Source organism: Pinus tabuliformis, chromosome 7 (assembly GCF_031772625.1).
Source record: "Pinus tabuliformis cultivar Carrire ecotype Pingquan chromosome 7, CPIR1, whole genome shotgun sequence".
NCBI classification, from domain to species: Eukaryota; Viridiplantae; Streptophyta; class Pinopsida; order Pinales; family Pinaceae; genus Pinus; species Pinus tabuliformis.
In genome coordinates, this window is record NC_142293.1 from 1,607,678,457 (window position 1) to 1,607,696,006 (window position 17,550).

A 17,550-nucleotide genomic window follows, 5' to 3' on the forward strand; every position below is an offset into this window, starting at 1 on the left:
TTGATGATATTTTAGTCTATTCTAGGAATGAGGAGGAGCATAAGGAACACTTAAGGTTGGTGTTGCAAACCTTAAGAGAAAACAAACTGTATGCTAAATTTAGTAAGTGTCAATTCTATAAAACCAGAATCCTTTCTAGAATTCTTATCATGGAAAGTTATTTTATCTAGATTCTCTTCTGCAAGTGCTCATCTTTCAAATGTTTCTAATTTTATTATTTATATATCAATAAAAATTTATATACATCATTATTTCATCAGATTCTGATTTTTAAAAATAAACAAAAGTATTAATCACAACCAATAAAATTACTAATCATTCCCATAGGAGGAGAGGTATTACATTATCCCTTAATTTTATGTACACTGTCCTTGGTGTTTAATTTTCAATTTCACTTTTTAGAAATAATGCAAAGGAAGTACCCAACATTATTTCTGCAAACCGAAATTGAAAATTAAACACCGAGGATGGTGTAAATAAAAGGGAGGGAGAATGTAATACCTCTCCTCCTCTCGGAATCAATAATACTTTTATTTGTTGTGATTAGTACTTTTTTTGATTGTTAAAAATCATATTCTAATGACATAATGATGTATATACATTTTTATTGATATATAAATAATAAAATTGGAAACATATGACCGATGAACACTTGCAGAAGAGTTTCTAGATAAGATAAATTTCCATGATAAGAATTCTAGAAAGGATTTTGGATAAACTTAATGGATGGGAGATAAATATCCATTAACAACTTAGTTGGAGATAGATGCTAATTTGGGATTAGCATAAAGTGTCACTGAAGAGAAAAAGCGAGCTTTTGGCTAAAAAGAAAAAAAACCCCATAAATTGGGACATCGCTTTAGGAAAAAATCCCACATGGAAAGAAGGCATAAAATGCCTATTGCAAGGATCAATGAGGTTGTTGATCTCTTGGCAGAAAAATGAATCTCTGCACAGGGGTGAACTGAAGAAGAGCAGTTCTATCGTTGGGAGGAGAACAATGCTCTACTTTCAAGTGTCTTCTGACTGCAAATTTTCTGGTTAGGTTATGATTTATATTGCTTTAACTGATTAGGATTAGTGTTTTATATAGTGGATATTGGTGTCCACCTGCAAATTCCACTTGGACCCCCACCATTGTTTCTTTCAGTTTTTTAGTTTCCTTAATTGTAGCACAGTGTACTATTTTTAGCAGTTTTTCATGTCCTAAACTTTCGCAACCGTTTTGAGGCCCTAAACGACATTTTTTCTGGAAAAATGGGAGCAACATGGGTCCATGGACTAATGATTCTCATACCAAAGTTTTATTCCTCGGATATATTTTGCTAACGAGGTATTGTGCACATCAAACAGAGATTGTATGCCAAAGTTACGACCCCGGGAAGTTGATGTACCAATTTACCCAAAACGCGGCCCATAGTTTGGCGCTTCATCTCCTAGGATTAGGTTTTTGGATGTTTAGGGTTTTCCATTGTTTCTCAACAATAAATAGGCCTTCGAGCCTCATTGTAAGACAGTTCAGAGGCATGTAGCTGCCACATCTCTTCTCAGAGATAAGCTACCATCGTCCTAGCTAGTTTATTTCCATTTTTTGTGTGTAAGCATATTTCAGTATTTTACAGTAATGAAATGAAGTATTATTTCTAATGCATCTCTATATCTATGTTTATATATGTAATTTGTTGCATTCCTATTTAAATCCAGATTAGTAGTATCAGAGCGGTCTGCTCCTCTGTCTTTCTTTGCATGTCCCCAACGAGGTCAGGATATAAGCAGTTAGGGCGTGAACTGGTCGAACCTTTAGAAGACCAGCCTCGCAAATCCCAATGGCCTCCCATGGCGGATGAAAAGAAAGAGGAGGGGGTAGGAGATCCTATCAAAATCTTGCTCGAAGAGGCCCTCGGGCAACAAAGGAACGCGATGATGGACAAATTTTCCCAGATCCTTCAGCGGCTACTTAGGGGCAACACATCTACTTCTAGCAGCTACTCTAGTAGCACCACACCCTTTAAGGTACAAGTTAACTTTTACATTCCCATATTTGAGGGTCAGACAGATGAAGACACCGTAGATAAATGGTTAAATCTACTATAAGGGTATTTTATATTCATGATTTTCCCGGCCAGGAAAAGATTACTTTTTCTCTTCTCAAAGTTGCCCCCCACGTCAAGGACTGGTGGGAAACCTATTGCAAGTAGAAAGATGAAAGTACGACCTCAAGGCTTTCGTCCACACCAACTTGGAATTCATTCTAGACTGCCATCAAGGAGCAATACTACCCTGTCAGAAGCTATGAGGATCAATACATAAAGTGGACCACGCTGTGGCAGGGAAGGGACCAAGACATGCCAGAGTTTACCAATACTTTCCATACCCTTCGCACAAAGTTGGGTATCAAGGATTTATAGTAGCATTTGCTACTCAAATAACGTAGTTGCCTGCATAGGTACATCCAGGATGAAATAGAATTCCTGAACATCTCCTGGCTCGGCATGGCATACTGATATGCTGTCAAGATCAAGCAAAAGTCTAAATAGAAAAAGCGAGACTTTGGATCTGTGAATCTAAGGCAAGGGAAAGGTGCCCCAAACCACAAAACAAAGGAAAAAGCCAAGGCAGGGCAGCCCAAGACAACACGCCAAAGCCATAATCAAAGAATAGTGCCGCGAAGTTGAAAAATGACACGAGAAAGTTGTGTGAGTTCCATAAGAGCTCCACTCAAAACACAAGTGAGTGTTAGGCCAAGCAGTCACTAGTGGCCGAGCTAAAGGTTTTAGAATCAGATGCATGTTTTGACTCTGAGTTAGAACCAAACAAGGGGAATGACAAAGGGAAGTTGATTATCGATGCAAAGCCCAATGCCACCGTTGCCACCACGAAGATTCAGAAGGAGGAACCCGAAGATCCAGAGGAGGAGGAGCACCTCTTCCACTCCCTGATGTAGGTAAAGGTCTCCTTGCTACAGTTCATTGTCGATAGAGGGAGACAAAAGAGCCTCATTTCAGCAGACGTCGTGAAGCAGCTGAGCTTACCGACCACAACACATCCACAACCATACACCATCGGGTGGCTTCACCAAGGACGGGATCTTCACGTGAGCCAATAGTGTCACCTTCCATACAACATGAAGCCCTTCACTGATGAGGTATTATGTGACGTTGCTCCCCTTGATGTTTGTGCTGTATTATTATGCCAACCATACTTGTGGAAGCGACATGCTATGTATGAATCAAGGCCTCGTGATTTTATTGTTACTTTGGGAAATAATTTGTACAGGATACCAGAGGTAGCACCGCCTACCACCATCTCTTTAGTTACTGCAAAACAATGCAGTAAGCTCATTTCCAAAACCGAGCATTTTTTTCTGATGATATGCCCTCAAGGAAAGAATAAGACGGTGGCCACAACCTCCAGACAGGGCCTCTACGCACGACAACTACAGATGGACAAGGTCATGGAGGAGTACGAGGATATCTTCACCTCCCCCGCAGGGGTTCCTCTGCACTATCAGGTCAAGCACTCCATCGATCTGACCCCAAGAGTGCCGCTACCCAATGGACCAATATATTGGCACTCCATTATGGAGAATGATGAAATCAAGAGGCAAATTCAGGAGCTGCTACAGAAAGGTCATCTATCTGAGTTCATTGCCCTGTGGGAGCCTGATCATGTTGGTACAGAAGAAGGATGGGACTTGGAGACTCTGTGTTAACTATTGGGCATTGAACAAGATCACTGTCTGGTATAGGTACCCAATCCCACAGATTAATGACCTCATGGACCAACTAAAGGGGGCAAAATATTTCAGCAAGATCGATTTGAAGTCAGGATATTACTAGGTACCAATCGAACCCTCTGATGTGTGGAAGACTGCCTTCAAAGCCAAGGAGGGCCTTTTCAAATGGTTGTTTATGCCTTTCAGGTTGACGAATGCTCCTGCAACCTTCATGAAGCTAATGGATGACATTTTGCGGCCATTCACCAACTCATTTGTAGTGGTATACTTGGATGACATCTTGATCTTCAGCCAGAGTTGGGAAGAGCACCTCCACCACATCCGACGGGTTCTCCAAACACTGCGGAAACACAGGTTATGTGTCAATTTGGGGAAATGCACTTTTGACATGACCCAGGTTCAATATCTAGGATACATTATTGATGAACGGGGGGTGCATGTGGATCCAACAAAGATCCAATTCATTTGGGATTGGCCATCTTCAGCCACTCTGACAGAGCTTCGCATCTTGCCAACTTCTACCATAGGTTCGTGTTGGCGTTTTCACATATCACTTGGCCCTTGAGTCAAGTCACCAAGGGAGGAGCGAAAGAAATTTTTTTTTGGTCTGAATCTCAACAGAAAGCATTCACAGAGTTGAAGCATCACCTCTGCTCGACACCAGTGCTCACATTACCAGACTTGCAACAACCATTTGAGATTGAGACAAATGCCTTTGACTATGCTATTGGGGTAGTCCTTACTCAACACAGGCATCCAGTGGCATATCACATTGAGACACTTTCAGAAACAGTCTAGAAGTATCACACTTATGACAAAGAGATGTATTCCATTGTGCAGGCTTGTCGATAATGGAAGCATTACATTTTGCAGAAGGAAACGGTCATCCACACAGACCACCAGCCCTTGCAGTTCATACAGACCCAAGGGAAATTGCTGAATGATCACCATCAGAAGTGGTCCACATACCTACAATAGTTCCATCTGAATATCAAGTATAAGAAGGGAAGCACCAATAATGTTGCATATCACCTCAATCAACCACCAATCATATCATTAACCACTGTGCTTAACTCTTGTGGGCACAAGACTTCTAATTGGCCACTTCTCTAAAAAAGCAACCCAGAATTTGGCCACACATACCAGACACTCTTGGAGGGTCAGCATGTTCCAGATTTTCACCTCCAGGACGCCTTGTTATGCCACATGGGTCACCTTTGTGTTCCTTCAAGCGAGCGTGCCAAGATGATTTGGGAAGCACACTATATTCAAGTTGTTTGGCATTTTGGGGTCGAGAAAATGGTGGTAGTACTTCAAAAGTATTTCTATTGGCTGAATCTTTGATAGGATATTGGGAAGTACATCAGATCCTTCACTGCCTGCCCCATTGCCAAATTGACCATCAAGAAGTAATGCCTCTATTGTTATAGACATTTTTGGGCACTACAACCCCAAGCATGAAATGTCCATAAACCAAGGGCTCCTAAGTCCCTAAAAGTGTTGTTCTAACCCCTAAAGGAACAAGGTCAACTAATTACAGCTTCTCCCAGAAGTTCTCCATGAAAAACTGCTCAGAACTGGTCAAAACAGGATCATTTCAGCTGCTCCATAGGCAAAGTGCATTGCATCTCACCTAAATACACTGTGTGAGTGCGTTGCATTTCAAAAAGCCCTTCTATGGGGTGCGATGGGCGAGAAGTGACAAATGGCAGTGTGATTCTGCGAGGTAGAGAGGCATGGAAACTTCTCCTGTGACACTTGCCTCACTGAATTCGACCAAGGATGAGTAAGAGATCATCAATCTCCAAGTGGAAGCAAGGACTATCAGAGGGAAGACACTAATCAGATCACAAGTTGACTCATCTCCCTTATAGATATCTATATATGGATCCCTCATCCCAGAGATCCAGAGGCTGGAATTTTGCATATTATAAGGAATTGTTGTTGGTTTCTTGAGACAACATCACATTGTTGGGTGATCTAAGCTTTGTATGAGGTGAAGAGGGGCTTCCTTGCTGAGAGGATGATGCTAGGTCAGAACAAATGGTTGTAACTCCCTTGGCTCTTTCTTGTTTATCAATAAAAGCTATTCAAGTTTTCCTCCATACTCTTGTGTCATTTATGTTTTATGCATTTGTATGGTCAATTTACATCTGATCCTAGATTTTTTATGATTATAGATCCATGTTCTTGTATAGTGCTATGCTACTGTGATCTTACAGGTACTCTGTGAAGCTGGGCGTGCAAGGGAACAAGTAGCGAAAGACTATCAAGAGAGAGAGGAATCGAACTAGGAGATTAGCGTAAGACAGAGGTTGGTCTTCTTTGTTCTTCTCTCATCTATATTTCATAAAAGAAAAACGAAAGTAGCTTTACTTTGTTTGTTTCTAAGGTAGCTATCACACCTTAGTGGGATAAGAAGTTCTGTGTAGACACTTTTCCCTGTAACATCTATACCCCTTTTCCTACCCCTAGTTGACCTTGGCAATCCATCTCCATGGATTACATGTCAGAACTTCCTTCTACTAAGCATGGAAACAACTTTTCTTTTGTGGTCATTGACAAGTTCTTGAAGATGGCCATTATGGCGGCCTCCAAGAAGAATATCACAACAAAAGCCACTGCTAAACCCTTATTTGAACGAGTGTTGGTACACTTTGGGATTGCATAGTCTATCATCTCAGATCGAGACAATAGGTTCCTCAATACATTTTGGTCCAGTCTCTGGTCGATGTCGGACACCAAAGTCACTAAGTCCACAGCCTTCCATCCACAAAGTGATGGCCAGACAAAGGTTGTCAACAAGATGATCGTACACATTTTGTACATGTACAACTCAAAGCAACCATGCACATGCGATGAGAGCCTCCCTTATGTTCAGCACAGCTATAACCGAGATCTCCACAGCTCGATTGGCCACAACTCTTTTTAGGTGGGCTTGGGATTCCAGCCACTATGTCCCATTGATGTGGCCATGCCATTTGTAGCTACTGAGGCAGATTTGGCTCATGTCCAGTCTGAAATAGATAAGGCAAACAACCTCATTGGGTACATCCAACATATCCTCCAATAGGTCCATGACATTCTAAACAAATCAAATGGTAAGTACAAGCAGCGACATGATCAACATCAGGTGCCACACAAGTTTCAGGGGGGCGAAAATGTCTGGTTGCATTTGCAAAAGGAATGCCTTATCGGAGCCTATCGGAAACTCAGACCACTCCGATATGGTCCTCACACCATTACCAAGGTTGTGGGAGACAGTTCATTTGAGCTCAGCATTCCCCCATTCCTTGGCCTACACCCAGTGTTCAATGTGGATCGCCTTCGTTTCCACCATTACTAGACACATCCAGCATTGTAGAACAGCTCACACCAACAGAGTCAAATCCAGATTTCATGGAGCAAGTTGCAACTGATCGCATCATGGACACACATATCAAGCACACTCACCAACAGAAGATCCAACTATATCGAGTTGTCAAAGAAGGCCAACTCATTCTCCCCCCCTTACGAAGCAATGATCCCCATTGCGTTGAGTTCCTCCATGAGATGAGGAAACTTATGCTGAACTTGGTCCTTGGTGAGCCACTTTCCCTGGTGAAGGAGATTGTTGGTATTATGATACAGGTGTTGTACTTGATGGAAACTGACTTAGATGAAAGATCATGGTGCAGCATGACAACAACAAAGAATTACAGATCAGACTACAAAGAATGAAGAAAGAGAGGTATACGCAGGTTCACCTTGACCAAGCTGCGTATACATGCAGGATCACTAAACACAAGTCACGTATATGTACACACGCACTTTCACAGAAGGAAAATCGCGTATATGTTGGAAAGCTAAGTTTTGTTCCGAGGTATTTGGTCCAAGGTATTTTGATCCATGGTATTGGTCCAAGGTATTTGGTCCGAGGTATTGACCCTAGGTATTTGGTCCAAGGTATTGGTCCTAAGTGCTTTCGATCCATGTTATTGAGAAAGGCCTAAAACTATATGAGGAGGAGAAGATCATTAGGCCAAGGTGTGCAAGTATCAAATATCTGATGAAGTGTGAGATCTAGCATGTAGGGTATTGGCCTATGGTGATTTGCTTGATTCGAACCAAGGATGATCCTTGGTAGTTGATGAGGGATAAGATCTAATAATGGATCAGGATCTTAAGCCTTGAAATGAATTATCATTATATGGTTTGGTCATGTATAGTCTAGATCTGAATACTGATGCATGTGTTATTCTCTAAATGTTATGATCTGGGTATAACTGAAGTTTGGAATAGCTGCAAAATTATGAATTAATATTTATAGATGCGTACGCTGGTTGGATTTGATAAAAGCACGTATACATGATGGCTCGATACATGGAAGTGGCATATACCCTATGAAGTATGTTTCAGTTGTTTCTATTTGCTATTGCAGAGTTCTAGGTTTTGCTTTGGGTACTGGTGACTGTATTCTAGTGACAGTGTTCTGAATGATCAGATTCAGGTTATGATTGAGTTTAAGTGATTGGTTGATGTATATGTACTTTATGATTGCATGAAAATTGAATGAAACCTGGCCTTCATATTGGGGTGATGTGTTCCAAGAGTATCCAGTCTGAAAATTCATGAAACGTGGTCCCTAGTAGAAGAGTGGAGCTTTCTGTAGGCTTCCACCTATGTACTAGTAAACATATTGGCTAGTACAAGAACTACGAGATTCTAGCTCCCTTCCAGTAGTAGCTAGAGAATGAGAGAAGGTTGTATCCTTCTGCAGGTGGGTGCCTACGTACTGGTATGAGTCTACACTAGTACAAGATTGTAAACATATTTCCTTATTATTAAAATAAGATAGAGACGACAGTAGTAGATGGTTTTTACCCACATTGGGTTTCCACCTTATATCTTGGTGTTCATGCGTGTTGGTTATGTGTGATGATTTATTCTACTTTTACTACACTGTCTAATAAATCTCTGATATATTGGTTAAAGTTCAATACATGATAAGCTATCTAAATCAAAAGTTTTCTACATATATGTTGGTTGCTTTAAGTACAGTCGCGTGTACACGCTAGTTCACTTAGCTGAAATAGCGTATATAAATCTATTTGGGAAATTAAATTATTGATTTGATAATATTGATTCACCCCCCTTTTAGTATTATTTCCAACAATTGGTATCAAAGTAGGTCCTTCAGAAGAAGCTTGACCGCTTGAAAGGAGATCCATCATCATGAGTAATCAAGAAAGAGTGGGATCCATCAGACCGCCAATCTTTGATGGGAACAACTTTTTTATTGGAAAATAAGAACCACATCCTATCTACAATCACTTGGAACAGATGTCTGGGGAATTATGGAAGGAGGATATACATTTCCAACAACAATTCCTACAGATACAGAAGGTAAGAAGCAATATGAAACCAATGTTAGAGCGGTCAATACCTTATTAGGAAGTCTATCACAATCAGAGTTTGTCAAGTCATGCAGCTCAAATCAGCCAAAGAAATATGGGACAAAATCTTTCTGAGCTATGAAGGAGACTCTCAGGTAAAATGTGCTAAACTTCAAACTCTCAGAATTCAGTATGAAACTCTCAAGATGCACAATGATGAAAGTATAGCTAGTTACTTCTTAAATATAGATGAGGTTGTTAACTTTATGAAGAATTTGGGTGAAGATATAAAGGAAGTTACCTTAGTTGAGAAAGTTTTGAGATCCTTATCTACTAAATTTGAATCAAAAGTGTCTGCCATAGAAGAAAAATAGGATCTGAAACTATCACTATGGCACAGTTCACAGAATCTTAACTGCCTTTGAGATGAAAAAAGGAGGTCCATCAGATATGAGAGAAGTCGTATTTAAAACTTCAACAAAAGGAATGGAAGAACACAAAGAATCAGGACATATTTTAGAAGAATAAGATGAGGTAAACTTTGTCATGAAGCTTCAAGGAGGTTCCGGAAGATTTAGAGGTAAGCTACCCTTCAAATGCTTTGCATGTGGCAAAGTCAATCATTATGCTGCCAAATGTCCTCATAAGGATAAATATGAATAGAAAGCAAGTTGTAAATAAAAGAAGTTACTATACTCATGAAGATAGCGATGGTTTATCAAATAGTGCTGAAGATGAAAATAGTAATGATTATAGACTTCTAATGGCTTATGATGATGATAATTTTTTGGATGCTTTAGAAGAAGATGACCTTCATGAGGAAATTTTTAAACTCAAAATCTGTTTATAAGAAAAGAATATGATTATAGATACCTTGAAATTCCAACTCGCTGAAAAAGAAAAACACAATGAAAAACTAAGAATGTGATAATTGTGGAAAGAAATCTTCAAACGAAATCTCTCAATCTTAGATTTGCTAAAGGATCAAATGAAATAGAATGCTCAATCTGTAACAACTTTGGTCATGAAGAATTTCAATGCAAGAGAAAATTTCAGCAATCATCTCAAAAGGAGAAAACTCCATCAAATCCGAAGATATGAAGAAGGAAAGAATCTCAAATAGAAATATGTGGTATAGCCTTGTATCCAGAAGGACAAGAAAATTAGTGGCACATCGACAGTGGATGCTCAAAACACATGACAGGTGACAAAGAAAAACTACACTCATATAATGCCTTAGAAAAGGAAAAGAATGCCTCATTTGGAAATGGCACTCCTGCTATCATAAAAGGTAAAGGATCTGTTTTCTTGAAAGAAAAGGGTAAAGCTAGAAATGTTATGTATGTAGACGGTTTAAAGCATAACCTGTTGAGTGTTAGTCAAATGTGTGATCAAGGAAATGAAATGGTGTTTCGATCAAACGAATGTGTTGTTCGTGAACTTGATACAGGGGAGACCGTGATCAAAGGTACAAGAACTCCAAACAACTTAGACATACTCAAGGGAGGACAACAACAATGTTATCTAAGCAAAAAATGATGAAAACTGGCTGTGGCATAGAAGATTGGGACATCTAATATTTTATCAAATAAGAAAAGCATGTAGATTCAAGGCTGTTCATGATCTTCCAGATATCAGCATCGCTAAAAATACAATATGTTAACCATGTCAATTCGGTAAGCGGACCAGAGCTCACTTCATTGAAAAAGAAGGGTTAGCTAGTAAGCCTCTTGAACTTGTTCATATTGATTTATGTGGATCATCAAGGAAAAAGTCACCTCGTGGAGAAGAATACTTTATTTTGTCCATTGATGATTTTTTTAGAATGTATTGGATAGGTATGCTAAAGCATAAAGATGAAGCATTTGAAAAGTTAAGCCTTCAAAACTTTGGTTGAAAATGAATTAGATCAAAAAATCAAATGCCTTAGATCTGATCGAGGAGGGGAATTTACCTCGGATGAATTCTTTTACTTTTGTGAACAACATGGAATAAAAAGGCAATTCTCCACCACAAGGATTCCTTAGAAAAATGGAGTGGTAGAAAGAACGAACAGAATTGTTCAACAAATGGCTCGAGCTATGCTAGATGAATCTGGAACTCCTGCAACCTTCTGGGGTGAAGCTGCATTTGCCGTCGTAACTATTCTCAACCAAGAAAATTTTTAGGTAAATATCACTCAAACTCCACATGAACTTGGGTATGGTAAGACTCCTATTGTAAAATACTTTAAAGTTTTTGGAGGCAAATGCTATATCAAAAGGACTGATGAAAAACTTGGTAAGTTTGAACCCAGAGTAGATGAAGGTATTCCCTTTGGTTACTCTTCCCGAAGTAAAGGATATAAATGTTATAATAGAAGACTTGGGAAAATTGTTGAAAGTATTGATGTTGTAGTTGATGAAGCATGCAAAAATCCAAAACAAACAAAAACAGAAGATTATCACAATGAAGAAGATGGGGAGTGTTTTCCCACATCAAATCACGATGATATTGAAGAAGAAACCAATTAAGCACGAGAATAAGAGATAACGGTAGAATAAAAGACTTCGTCCCGGTATATTTAGAAAAATCATCCAGAAACTCAAATTTTAGGGGAAAAAGAGGCAGTTGTACAAACAAGAAGAACTATTACAGAAAAATCAAGCTATCTAGCATTACTCTCCTCCACCGAACCTCAAAATGTAAATGAAGCATGCAAGGATGCATGTTGGTTCAATTCCATGAGTGAAGAACTTGAGAAAATTGAAAAGAATAATACTTGGGAATTAGTTCCTAGACCTCATGATAAAAATATCATAGGAACTAAATGGATATTCAAAAACAAGCTGAATGAAAATGGAGAAGTCATTAAAATAAGCTCAAACTTGTTTGTAAAGGGTATGCTCAACAAGAAGTTATAGATTTTGAAGAAACTTTTGCACTTGTTGCTAGACTTGAAGCCATAAGGATGTTTCTTGCTCTTTCTAGTTTTCAGAAATTCAAAGTATACCAAATGGATGTAAAATATGCTTTTATTAATGGAGATTTAGAAGCAGAAGTTTATATTGAACAACCAGAAGGATTCATTCTTGGAAATGAAGCAAAACTTGTATGAAAACTTAAAAAGGCTCTTTATGGTCTAAACCGAGCTCCATACCATTTTGACAAATATCTACGCCAACAAGGTTTTTCAAAAGGTTCAGCTGATAGAAATCCATATACAAAGATTGACACTGATAAATTGCTCATTATTGTTGTTTATGTTGATGATATTATTTTTGGTAGCAATGAAGAATCCATCAGTCAGACTTTTGCATCAGTAATGCAACAAGAATTTGAAATGTCCTTGCTTGGTGAACTTACCTATTTTCTGGGTCTACAAGTTTAACAAAATAAAGATAGTATTTTTCTTGCACAAACTAAATATCTCAAATAGATCTTTGAAAAGGTATGGCATGGAATATTCTAGACCTGTATGTACACCAATGGTAACAAGATACATTCTTAGATCAAATGATGAATTAGCAGTAATACATCAACCAAATTACAGATCCATGATTGGCAGTCTGCTTTATCTAACAGGTACCTGACCTAACATCATGTATGCAGTAGGAATAGGTAGAAGATTCCAAGCAAATCCAAAGGAATCACACCTTCAGGCAATCAAAAAAAAATTCAAATATCTTCAAGGAACATAGAACTTTGGATTATGGTATCCTAGAGATATGGATCTCACTCTTGATGTATATACAGATGCAGATTGGGTAGGAAGTGTTGATGACAGAAAAAGCACTAGTGGCGGTGCATTCTATATGGGTTTCAGGTTAGTGTCTTGGTTCAGCAAGAAACAAAGTTCAATTACTCGATTTATAGCTGAAGCAAAATATGTGGCTGCTGCATCTTGTTGCACACAACTACTTTGAATGATGCAAACCTTGCAAGAAATTAAGATCACATGTGCTCCACCCATATCCATTCTATGTGATAATACAAGTGCCATCAGTATTTCGAATAATCCATTCATGCACTCCAAGACTAAGCACATACCCATCAAATACCATTTTCTACATGAACAAGTGCTTTAAGAAAAGGTCAAATTGGAGTATGTTCCCTCCAAAGAATAGGTTGCTGATATATTCACTAAGCCATTGCCCAAAGAGACATTTGAAAATCTCATACAAAAGTTGGGAGTAGTTGTTGCATAATCCTACTGTTAAATCCATTTTTTTTAGAAAAAGGGCAATTATATGTGTGTTTCATGAAGCATAGTTGCGTACAAACACGAGTTTCTATGGGTAAAAGAGTGTATATGTGTTTTAGAAAAGAAAAATAGTGGGGTAGGATCTGATATTGGTGCTCTGACTGATATTGATGATTAATGTCTATATGCTCTATTCAGTTTATCTGACTAACAAAGATGCCTTGATCATTGACCTGTTAACAATGCATAGGTAGAACAGGTTCATGGGGAGAATTAGCCTCTCACGTACATTCAACATTGTTGGCATTATGGTTGCTGAATCCAGCTATGGCTTCAGATATTTAGACCATTTGTTGCTCAAGTCATGTAAAAGTATAGGGTATGATATGTCTTGAATGAGTCCTCTTGGAAAAATGATGTAATTTGTATCCCCACTTTACATGGGATGGATGATGTAATATTTATTGTTTCTGTCATGTATAAACAATTGGTATATCCCCACTTGGTTGGGAAATGGATGTATGTATGTGTCATTGGTGATAGGAAGGTCATCCTCACATAGTTGAGTTATAGAGTCATGTTATTCCTTTGGCAAATATTTTTACAGACTTTTCTTGTGCTTAGGGGGAGAATGGATGGTTTCAGTGCATCTTAGCATGTACAAAAGGGGAGCTCAATTAGATATTTTAGCATGTACTCAGGGGGAGCACGAACAACATAATGTATGTCAAAGGGAGAGAATATCTTGGTCCACCCTTTGCCCTTGATGTCAAAGGGGGAGAGTGACTTGGTGTTGTTGTTATTGCCATCAAGTCCAAAGGGGGAGATTGTTGGCATTATGATACAGGTGTTGTCCTTGATGGCAACTCACTCAGATGAAAGATCATGGTGCAGCATGACAACAACAAATAATTACAAATCAGACTACAAAGAATGAAGAAAGAGAGGTATACGTAGGTTCACCTTGACCAAGCTGCATATACACGCAGGCTCACTGAACACAAGTCACATATACGTACACATGCACTTTCACAAAAGGAAAATCGCGTATATGTTGGAAAAATAAGTTTTGGTCCAAGGTATTTTGATCCATGGTATTGGTCTAAGGTATTTGGTCTGAGGTATTGGTCCTAAGTAGTTTTGATCCATGTGTTGAGCCTCAAAACTTCTCTTTCCCTAGCAACTCTTCTCATCCCTTTTTCTTTGTTCTTCCATGAAGAAATGCATTCATATCATCAATAAACAATATATATTGCCTTAAGGAGGACATTTAGTGATTTACATGTTATGCTTTTATATTTTTCTATTTGAATAATTTTTTGTCTTTCAGCTACGGAATGCAGCCTATTTTTTATCTTAGATATCATTTTTGGGATTCAACTGCGTTAAGTAAGTCATTCACGTATGACCATTTCCATGAGAGGTAGTCATAAGTGACTAATTTCTCATGATTTGAATAGTTCACTTAGCACTCATTGCATCGGGTGATTCTCACAGGGGTGAAGAAGTGGGATTGAAACTGGTGAAATAAATCACATAGTGTCAATCATCACTTCCGGGGCTTGCACCCGATAACCAAGACGTCCCAGGAGGTAACCCATCCCAGATCTCCTCTGGCTCAAGCGCCCTTAACTGTAGAGTTTTCCCCACAATCAAGCCCACTTAGCTTGCTACCCCATTTGCAAAACCTTAGCAAGTATGTGCCTCATGAACCATTCAAGTAGAGATCCCTTCACTCTTTTTGAATTTAAGTATAGGGGGTTTACGCAGTGCATTATATTAGATATCATTTTTGGGATTCAACTGCATTAAGTAAGTCATTCACGTATGACCATTTCCATGAGAAGTACTCATAAGTGACTAATTTCTCATGATTTGAATAGTTCACTTTGCACTCATTGCATCGGGTGATGCTCACAGGGGTGAAGAAGTGGGATTGAAACTGGTGAAATAAATCACATAGCGTCAATCATCACTTCCGGGGCTTGCACTTGGTAACTAGGACTTCTCGGGAGGTCACCCATCCCAGATCTCCTCTGGCTCAAGCGCGCTTAACTGTGGAGTTTTCCCCACAATCAAGCCCATTTAGCTTGCTACCCCATTTGCAAAACCTTAGCATGTATTGTGCCTCATGAACCATTCAAGTAGAGATCCCTTCACTCTTTTTGAATTTAAGTCTAGGGGGTTTACGCAGTGCATTATATTAGATATCATTTTTGGGATTGAACTGCGTTAAGTAAGTCATTCACGTATGACCATTTCCATGAGAGGTAGTCATAAGTGACTAAATTCTCATGATTTGAATAGTTCACTTAGCACTCATTGCATCGGGTGATGCTCACAGGGGTGAAGAAGTGGGATTGAAACTGGTGAAATAAATCACATAGCGTCAATCATCACTTTCGGGGCTTGCACCCGGTAACCAAGACTTCCCGAGAGGTCACCCATCCCAGATCTCCTCTGGCTCAAGCGCGCTTAACTGTGGAGTTTTCCCCACAATCAAGCCCACTTAGCTTGCTACCCCATTTGCAAAACCTTAGCAAGTATTGTGCCTCATGAACCGTTCAAGTAGAGATCCCTTCACTCTTTCGGCTGTTCCGCAGCTACTTCCATGCTTTAACAAGTTCTAGGTGTTAGGAGGAGAAACTAACTACATGGGTAGCTTGGAAATCATCATGACATGGACCGTGTCCTATTCACCTAGCCGAGGTTGACAAGGAAGATGGTACAAGTCTTCGATCAATGGAGAAGTCAAACGTAGAGACCGAAGGCAACAAGACTCTGTTTTGTGGATAATCAACACATTTCAAAGTGATGGGAAGCGTTATCCGAAACAACTTCCTTAACCCATGGACTCCAACAGCCATCATCTTGGATCTATGTCTCCATCAGCCAAGGAAGAAAATTTCGTGTGCTTGTCTTCTACGTGTTTTTGGCTGTAGCTTATTTTTCTCCACAAACAATTGCATAATTTTCTTATAAATACCTGTGTAAAGAACTGAGAAGGATTTTGAATTTCCTCATTTATTAAGCTTAGACCTACTGTTCTGTAATTTTGAAAAAACTCATTCCCTACTTTTAATATGAAGACCGCATGTTTTATAGATATGTGAAAGAGTTCTTTGGAGATTGATTAAGCACGCATAACCTGATCAGTTGCAGAGGGCCCCTGCACTAACTGAGGTTTTATTTCATTTTGTTTTGTCTTTTCTAGCTAAACTGTAAATTCATCATTTCCTCTCACACTATTCATAATCATTTTCATACTAACCTTGTTTATAATGCAATCTTTATCATTTTCTTACTAATTCAGAATAGCTTCTTTCAGTGCAGAATAGTCTCTTTTTGTTTAATTACTTTCTAGTTTTTATCACCAGTTAGAAGTTGAAATTTAATAGTGTAACATAGTTTGTTTCATTTACTGTTTCACTAGTCCTTAGTTTTCAGTTAGACTGATCAGTGCCATTACAGTTCCTGCCATTTTATTACTAGTTTATCAACTCATAGTGTTAATGAATGTTTCTGGAGAGCTCTTTTAGTTGGTAACTCATCTTAAACTAAGTTGTTGAGTCTTTTATGCATTTTTGCATTTACCTTCTCTTAGAATAATGAAGTAAATAATTCCTCGAAATGTCATCGCAAGGAGTTTTTTCTCCCAAAATTGAGAGGCAAAGTAACCAAGCACTTCATTTAGTTTTGTTTCCATTAGAAATTAGTTGAAATTTCACTTTCAGTTTTAGTATTTCATTTAGTTTTGTTTCTGTAATTGATTAGACAGTAGTTGCAATTTTACTTTTTACTTTTTAGTTCATGATTTGGAAATAATGATAAGAGCAGAAATAGAAACCCTGTTTTCATTTCTTGATTAAACTTTGCTTCTAGATCTTACTTAAGCTCTTTTAATTCTCATTTCTATTAGATTCTTATCAGTCTTTACAAAAGTTAGTTTAATTTTTTTTATTTATATTGTAAATCATTAGGGATAAAGGACCAAAAACCCCAAAAACAACATAAAACACAAAAAAAATGAAGTAAGAAGGGTCATCTATCACAAACAGTGCACTACACTTCATCAGTTTATGATACCCAGATTGATAATTTATGTAGAGAAATTTAGGAGACTAAATTGACCAAACATTTTGGCACCATTGCCGGGGAAGTGTAACTAGGTAGCCTTATCTCTTACATTCAAAGAAAAAAAAAAAAAACAAAACAAAACAATGACATGCATAGAGAAAGAGACTCTAGGGGTAGAT